Source organism: Lampris incognitus, chromosome 10 (genome assembly GCF_029633865.1).
Source record: "Lampris incognitus isolate fLamInc1 chromosome 10, fLamInc1.hap2, whole genome shotgun sequence".
NCBI lineage: Eukaryota > Metazoa > Chordata > Actinopteri > Lampriformes > Lampridae > Lampris > Lampris incognitus.
Window position 1 is genome coordinate 32,668,551 of NC_079220.1, and position 8,837 is coordinate 32,677,387.

The window sequence follows — 8,837 nt, forward strand, 5'->3', positions numbered from 1 at the left end:
CAACAAGGACGCACCACCAAGACTTCCAACGTGTCTCCGAATAAGAGAAGTAAGGAATGTGTACAGCGTGGGCACATGATATGGCAGCCAAGTATTTCAGCATTTCAGTAACTTGTGCATTCATACAACAATATGACCAAGATGTAACACTTAGAATATTAGGTTTGTCATTTGAACTAGGGAAAATTTACCATGTTAAATTTAACTGGTCTTGATTTGATCCAATAATCCTATCAGACAAACACACACACACACACACACACACACACACACACACACACATATATATATATATATATATATATATATATATATATATATATATATGATACCATAAACATGCCACTTTAAGGGCCACCACTATGTCTTACTCAAATCACACAAAAGAACACAAAAAAAAAGATGGCTGAGGGCAAGTTCAAAAAATATAGACTTCAGTTTATTGCATAATCGTTGCTGGAGGCGGAGTCTGGGGGGCCTGCCTGTAACACGTCACACTAAATGCTAGATAGACATGTAGATGAGACAGAGGAATAGACAGCATGTCTATGTGCGCACACACATTTGTGAGGGCAGACTGGACAATGAGGCACACTACAGATGCAGTCAGCACCCTGTTAGCACATGAGGGGAAAACCTAGGGATTAAATCAAATAACTACAATCACATTTCATGCTTGCTGAATGACAGTTGTACGATGGCCCACACCCTCACACAGCATACATGACCCATATGTATTGTAGTGACTGGGGGAGACAGTCGCTGGACTGTTGACGGCTACATGCTGGGGAAGTGCAAATGATTATGGGACTGTTACGATCATGTTCGGGTCATTGTTTTGCTAATTTTATTGACTGACTGACTGTAGGACCGTGACTAAGACCAGTATGTTCAGTAACGACCTTGTTAGGGGAAACCATTGTTCGGCAACCATTGGGGAGGGGCAGAATAAAGGAGCACTCCTGAGGTCGTGTGATGTACATACACTACCGTTCAAAAGTTTGGGATCACATTGAAATGTCCATATTTTTGAAGGAAAAGCACTGTACTTTTCAATGAAGATAACTTTAAACTAGTCTTAACTTTAAAGAAATACACTCTATACATTGCTAATGTGGTAAATGACTATTCTAGCTGCAAATGTCTGGTTTTTGGTGCAATATCTACATAGGTGTATAGAGGCCCATTTCAAGCAACTATCACTCCAGTGTTCTAATGGTACAATGTGTTTGCTCATTGGCTCAGAAGGCTAATTGATGATTAGAAAACCCTTATGCAATCATGTTCACACATCTGAAAACAGTTTAGCTCGTTACAGAAGCTACAAAACTGACCTTCCTTTGAGCAGATTGAGTTTCTGGAGCATCACATTTGTGGGGTCAATTAAACGCTCAAAATGGCCAGAAAAAGAGAACTTTCATCTGAAACTCGACAGTCTATTCTTGTTCTTAGAAATGAAGGCTATTCCATGCGAGAAATTGCTAAGAAATTGAAGATTTCCTACACCGGTGTGTACTACTCCCTTCAGAGGACAGCACAAACAGGCTCTAACCAGAGTAGAAAAAGAAGTGGGAGGCCGCGTTGCACAACTGAGCAAGAAGATAAGTACATTAGAGTCTCTAGTTTGAGAAACAGACGCCTCACAGGTCCCCAACTGGCATCTTCATTAAATAGTACCCGCAAAACACCAGTGTCAACATCTACAGTGAAGAGGCGGCTGCGGGATTCTGGGCCTCAGGGCAGAGTGGCAAAGAAAAAGCCATATCTGAGACTGACCAATAAAAGAAAAAGATTAAGATGGGCAAAAGAACACAGACATTGGACAGAGGAAGACTGGAAAAAAGTGTTGTGGACGGATGAATCCAAGTTTGAGGTGTTTGGATCACAAAGAAGAACGTTTGTGAGACGCAGAACAAATGAAAAGATGCTGGAAGAATGCCTGACGCCATCTGTTAAGCATGGTGGAGGTAATGTGATGGTCTGGGGTTGCTTTGGTGCTGGTAAGGTGGGAGATTTGTACAGGGTAAAAGGGATTCTGAATAAGGAAGGCTATCACTCCATTTTGCAACGCCATGCCATACCCAGTGGACAGCGCTTGATTGGAGCCAATTTCATCCTACAACAGGACAATGACCCAAAACACACCTCCAAATTGTGCAAGAACTATTTAGAGCAGAAGCAGGCAGCTGGTATTCTATCGGTAATGGAGTGGCCAGCGCAGTCACCAGATCTGAACCCCATTGAGCTGTTGTGGGAGCAGCTTGACCGTATGGTACGCAAGAAGTGCCCATCCAACCAATCCAACTTGTGGGAGCTGCTTCTGGAAGCGTGGGGTGCAATTTCTCCAGATTACCTCAACAAATTAACAGCTAGAATGCCAAAGGTCTGCAATGCTGTAATTGCTGCAAATGGAGGATTCTTTGACGAAAGCAAAGTTTGATGTAAAAAAAATCTTATTTCAAATACAAATCATTATTTCTAACCTTGTCAATGTCTTGACTCTATTTTCTATTCATTTCACAACATATGGTGGTGAATAAGTGTGACTTTTCACGGAAAACACAAAATTGTTTGGGTGATCCCAAACTTTTGAACGGTAGTGTATATAAGACACAGGAGCTGCCATTAGCTGAATCCTCTCCTTTGCCGTCATTTCCATTGGGTTCTGATGGAGCATAGAAATTAAACGGTACTCTCAGGGTCGTGCGGTGTATGTGACACAAGAGTTACGAATAAGAGATCTCTATCTCTCATTCTTCCACGCCGGCTCGCCACATTGGTGTCAGAAGTGGGATTGAGCGAAAGAATGGAGAGGGAGTTCCCAAGACTGGAGCGGGACATCGAGCAGGCCCTTTGGCATTTGGTAAACCTGGTATGGCAAAAGATGGAGCCTGCCAGAAATTGAAGTTTTCCAGCCCAATCTGATGGCTCCACTGTACCATGGCTGCACTGCTGGAGAGCAGATTCCCACCACCGTCAATCAGCCCCTGGAGCCAGGAGGACCAGCGCCGGAAAGCAAACGCCGCCCACCGCTACCGATCATGCCCTGGAGGCCCGGAGGACCGGCGCCAGGGAACGCACACTGCCTACTGCCGCCGATCACCCCCTGGAGGCCTGGAGGACCAGCACTGGGGAACACACACTGCCTGCCACCACCGATTGCCCCCTAGTGATCAGCAGAGATACAGTGCCTATAACACCAACCAAGCTGCCCACATACAATGGGATGACACTGCTAGAGCCATACCTCTCACAAGTCTAACTGGCGGCATGGCATAACAGGTGGTGTAACAAGGAGACTGTCATCCACCTGGCTCTGGCATTGGAGGGCGAGGCCTTGCAAGTGCTCCTCGATCTAGCCCCAGCAGAGCAGTGGGACCTCCAAGCCCTGACCATGGCACTGGGGAGACGACCCCTCACTGACCAGAGCAGGGAGCAGCTAGCCAGCCGCCACCACCAAGAGGGAGAGAGACTGGGTGCCTTCGCCACAGACGTTCGGCTACATGCCCAGCACAGTTACCAGCAGTTCGCTGCATCCATAAAAGAGGAGCTGGCCCTGCACACTTTCCTGTGGGTGCTCATGCCGGAATGTCTGCAACAATATGTTAGCCTCGCCATGCCCCAATCCCTCAGCAGGGCTCTCAGTGAAGCTGAATGGGCTGAGGTAGTACTGTCCACGCAACTTTCGCAGCAGAAGACCCCTGCCCTCTGACCGCATGTCAGGGGGGCTGACCGTGAGGAGGAAGCAGACGAGGTCTACCAGGTCCGGCTTCTATCACAGCAGTCTCGGCAACGGTCTCCAACATCCAGGCGATGTCCACCCCAGCCGACTGACTGCTGCTACTGGTGTGACCAGCCTGGTCACATAGCCCGTGACTACCCAGCACCAGCACCGAAGGCCAAAGCCACCCAGCCAATCGGAAACAACGGTGGAGTGGTCTAGCCACTCCAGTCTCCAGCCCCCTTTCAAGGCCAATGCACACTGGTTGGCTGCCTAGGTCACACTAAGGGATTGTATTTGGACTGTCAACTTGATGGTCAATCCTGCAGGGCCCTGGTAGACATGGGATCTACCATTTCCCTGGTGCGTCCTCCCGGGCACCACCAGCCCACTCTCACTGGCATGGTCCCCAACCAACACCCAGCTCATGAGGATGACTGGGGAAAATGGCTGGAATGAGAGGGAGAAAGTCACTGCGAGTCTGGGCTGGAGACGAGGTACTGGCGCACGAGTTCTGGCTCGTCAACATCTGGGACCCGTGCATCATCGGCCTGGACCTGCTGACCTGCTGGTAGGTCAGCATCAATGTGCCAGGGCAACCATAACACTCAGTACAAAGACTGTGGTGCTCCAGTCTGGTCAAGAGAGGGACAGACCCAACGACCGATGAGCCATATGCCAAGCAGCCGCGACCCAGCAGGCACAGAGCCCATGTGCTTCGTTGCCCCAGCACCCCAGACCACCATCCAAACTAGTCGCCAGCATACCCACCACCAGCGGCCCTACATCACCCCAACCTGCTTTGGTCCTGCCTGCTGAGTCTGCTGTCCTACAGTCCGCTGAGACGACTGAGGCCATACACGACTTGTTGCAACGTAGCAGCAATGGTCTTGACCCACAGCAACACCACCAGTTGAAGCGCATCCTCAATGGCTTCTCGGACATCTTTGCTGCTAGAGACGAGGACTGCAGGCAGACTGGGCTGATTCAGCATACCATCGAGACCAGCCCTGCCCAGCCCATCCGTCTGTGGCCCCATCGGGAGATGGCTGCTGCTGTTTGAGCCCTCTGACCAATGATGTGAAGTTAGGGTGATAATTAATTAAAATAAACACACAACAAATTCATAACAACATATCAAAATCTCACTCTAGTTACAAATATGCTGTGTTATGACCAGTGACGTGCGGTGAGGTTTGTGGCTGGTGAGGCACTGACTTTTTCAGAGTCAGATTTACAAATATATGAACCCAATATAGTAGCTTCAATTCACCATTCATTTGGCAGCTTGCACATTGACTACTGCTTGTGTTTCATATCTCATCAGCATTCTTTACACACACATAATTAAGGTACATATTTGGACAAGGAGCGGCTCAGAGAAAGAGCGCATTTGCGCTGCACTGAGCGTGTTTTCCTAATTTGCCATCATAATTCCACAATTACTATTACTACTTTTTATATTGTGTAGTTTTTATCTGTTGTTGTTTTATGTATTTGTTTATCTTTGTACAGTGTCCTTGAGTGTCCAGAAACGCGCTTATAAATAAAATGTATTATTATTATTATTACTACTATTGGTATTTAATTAATTACATACTCATTCAATACAAATAAAAGGATGTACTGCAGTATATGCATGGGCTTACCTTTACTTGAAAATGAAGTCCATTCTCCTATCCTTCTGGACAAAAATCTCCGTGACTTTGTTGTAAAAGTCCTCCTTATCTTCTTTTAGTTTTACAAGTCTTTCCGTCCTGTAAACCCGTGGGCTCACGCATACGCCCCCTTCAGTGAGGCAGAGGTACTGGCTGCCTTATCTCATGCTTTTTCAGTGCGGTTTTATGTAAGATCAGAAGACCAAATATGTTATACACATACATGAAATACATTAACTATTTTAAGGAAAGTGAGGACATATAATAAAAGTGTCTACAAACATTACATTGGTGACAAACAGTGAGAAAGCAAAAGGCATGCGCTCAACCCAGTTTGTGAGGGATTGCGCAATCTGAGGTGAGGCTCCACTTCTCGCTGCCTCAACTCGCGTATCTCCCCTCTAATTGAACAGGAAATATGCAAATTCAGCGATTTTGATAATAAAAATGATTTAAATAATTGGAATCGTACATAAATTACATTTATAGCACAGATAAGTAGACAAATATTAATATTTATTTTATTTTATCATAATTTGTTTTTTCTTTTCATGATGAAAGGTGAGGCTCTACCTCACCTGCCTCCCCTGACCGCACGTCCCTGGTTACAATGTATTTTTAATGATATTTTTTATGTCCGCTCCCTTTTTAAGTCCTTAAACTTCTCAGAGCGAAACACCATATAAGCTCGCCTACTTTTTCAGTGGGAAGGGCAGGCTGTGCTTTTTTCAGAATTGCCTTTAAAGTTGTGAATTTTGGAGTTTGTGCATGCGTATTGCGTAGCTTAAGGTGAAATCAACAGTCGAGGAAAGGCACTGCTTATGACGGGAGTGTGAGCCAATCAGAGCCATCAAGGTCACGTTACGTCATATCGCGGAGAGATTCGTGGAGAAAGACAGGCGAATGGGTGCTTGGGTAGCGTAGTGGTCTATTCCATTGCCTACCAAAACGGGGGTCGGCGGTTCGAATCTATGTGTTACCTCCGGCTTGGTCAGGTGTCTCTACAGACACAATTGGCTGTATCTGTGGGACGACGCCTGTGCTTCAGCCTTCACCCGACTCAAGATGGCTCTCACTGAAGCCTACCTCAACACCCAACAGTCCTTCATCATGGACACTGATGCCAATAACGTGGGGGTTGGAGCTGTCCTCTCCCAGTGGATAGGAAATGGGGAGTGAGCCGTGGCCTACTTCAGTCGCACCCTGAGTCTGGCAGAAAAGAACTACTGCACCACCCAATGCGAGCTGCTGGCAGTGGTTCTGGCGGTGCAACACTTCCAGCCGTATTTGCATGACAGCCACTTCCTCATCCACACCGACCATGCCTCACTTATCTGGCTCTTGAACTTTAAGCACCCTGAGGGTCAAGTGGCCCGATGGCTGGAGACCCTTCAAGGGTATGACTTGGAAATCCAGCATCAGGTGGGGTGACATCATGGCAACACCAACGCACTCTCCCAGTGCCCCTCTGTGGCATTGGAGTGCTGCTACTGCCAGTGGCAAGAGGAATGGGACCAGTTGACGCCAACAGTGGTGGCCGTCCAGGCAGTCAACAAGGAGATGTGGTTGCCATTTTCCACGCAGCAACTATGGCAGCAGCAGGAGGTAGACATGACCCTGGTACTGGTGAGGGGCTGGCTTGAGACAGAGCGGCGCCCCGACTGGACAGAGGTGTCAGTGCTGGGGCCTGAGGTAAAGGCCTACCACTCGCAGTGGGGAGACCTTGAGCTCAATGATGAGTTGGTGTACCGGAGGTGGCAAGCTCCCAGATGAGGGAGTGACCTCTTGCAGTTATTAGTGCCTCGTGTACTCTGTCCCCAATTTCTCCAGATGGTCCATGGCTCAGTGGGGTGGGGCAAAATGGGAATGCCAAGACATGGAGCTTCACGTGCACTGCTGTGACTCCTGCACCACCCAGAATGGATCGACCCAGCGCTCCCACGACTCACTGCAGCAGCACTTGGTGGGGGCCCCAATGGAGCAGGTAGGGCCTGACATCCTTGGGCCTTTCCTTGTCACTGACTCTGGCAACCACTACATCCTCGTGGCTATAGATTACTTCACAAAGTGGCCAGAGGTGTACGGACCAGAGCGCCACCACGACAGCAGAGAGGCTGGTGGAAGAGATGTTCGCCTGCTTCAGAGTTCCCGCTGAGCTCCACAGTGACCAGGGGCGAAACATCGAGTCCCAGGTCATCTGGGAGGTCTGCCAGTGGCTGGGGGTGAAGAAGACGAGGACGACACCAGTCCATCCTCAAAGTGACAGGTTGGTGGAGCAGTTCAATTGTACCCTGGTCACTCAACTCACCATCCTCACCAGCCAACATCAGTGGGACTGGGACCTCCACCTGCCCTTGGTCCTGCAGCCCTACCGGACTGCTGTACAGGAGTCCAGCCAGTGCACGCCCGCTTCCCTCATATTTGGACAGGAACTCCGGATACTGGAGGACTTGGTTTTTGGGACCCCGCCTGAGCCTGAGATTACTGGTGGAAAAGAGATGGACTACCTCTGGAGACTGAGGGATCGCCTGCAAGTGGTCCATGACTACATTCACCAGATCCAGGCCAACTCCGGGGTACGGCAGAAGAGGGCCTATGACACCTGGTGCGGCGGTGCCTTGGGCAGGCCTTCATGCTAAGGGACTAGGTATGGGTATATTGTCCCATTTGCAAGAAGGGGATTTCCCTTTCCCCCAAGCTTTGTAGCCACTGACAGGGGCCTGGAAAGGTCATGGACCGGCTGTCTGAGGTGGTGTACCGGGTGCGCATACCCGGCCAGGGACACATGGTGGTGCTGCACCAGGACAGACTCTCTCTATACCACCTCCTTGCTCCTCCTGTTGTTGGGACCAAGGGTGACAGTAGCACCCCATGCGCCGATCAGTGTGCTTCTCCAGTTGCGCTTCCTGTGAGCCCTAGGTGGCCTGTTCATCAGCAACAGCCCCCTGGACTTTTGAGGGACTTTGTGTGTTTGGTTATGGGGTCGACAAGGACAACTGACTGCTCAGGTGGTGGCTATGTAGCGACCGGGGGAGACGGTTGCTGGACTGATGATGGCTACGTGCTGAGGAAGCGCAAAGGATTATGGAAATGTTACGATCAAGTTCGGATCATTATTTTGTTAATGTTGTGTTTATGTTCTGATTATAGTTGTGTTGTTGTTTGGATGTTCAACTCAGACTGATAGACGACTATTTTACTTACTGATTCACTGTCGGACCATGACTAAGACCTATATGTTCAATAATGACCTTGTTAGGGGAAGCCATTGCTCGGCAACTATTGGGATGGGGGCAGAATAAAGGTGCACTCCTGGGGTCGTGCGTTGTATGGGACTCAAGAGCTGCCATTAACTGAATCCTTGCCTCTCCTTACCTGTCAGTTCCAATCTCTATCTCTCATTCTTCCACGCCGGCTCACCACTATATAAATTGACATCAGGCTTGTGCAACCATGGG